The following is a 481-nucleotide window of genomic DNA, read 5'->3' on the forward strand; positions in this document are numbered from 1 at the left end:
TTTCTGGCTGTAGTTGAGAGTTATTTTCTTCCATGCCTTTAAAAATGCTATTCCATATTCTCCTGTCTTTTAGAGCTTCTTCCAAGAGATCCATTATTTAGACAGGTTTGCCTCTATGAATTCATGTTTTTCTCTTCCAACTTTTAATCTCCCTGTCTCCTCTTAAGTGTCATCGTCCCTCCCTCCTTTCCTCCCTTCCTTCCACTTGATAATTCAGCTATAATATATGTTGAGATGCTGTTTTGTGCTCATATCTGAGTTTCTGTATCTTGTACTTGGATTTTCTTTTATTTAAAAATAACTATATTTATTATGGCACTGTATTTTTTATAATTTTATTGAGAAATAGCAATGAGATGGCTTCAAACCAAATTGGTAAGACAGTTTCAATAATTAACACATTGCATGCATTCTTCCTAGTGGTTAAATGTTGTACAAGATGCGGACATGATATCTTATTTACAAACACTATTACAACAAA

Source organism: Octodon degus, unplaced genomic scaffold (genome assembly GCF_000260255.1).
Source record: "Octodon degus isolate 3935 unplaced genomic scaffold, OctDeg1.0 scaffold00137, whole genome shotgun sequence".
Taxonomy (NCBI): domain Eukaryota; kingdom Metazoa; phylum Chordata; class Mammalia; order Rodentia; family Octodontidae; genus Octodon; species Octodon degus.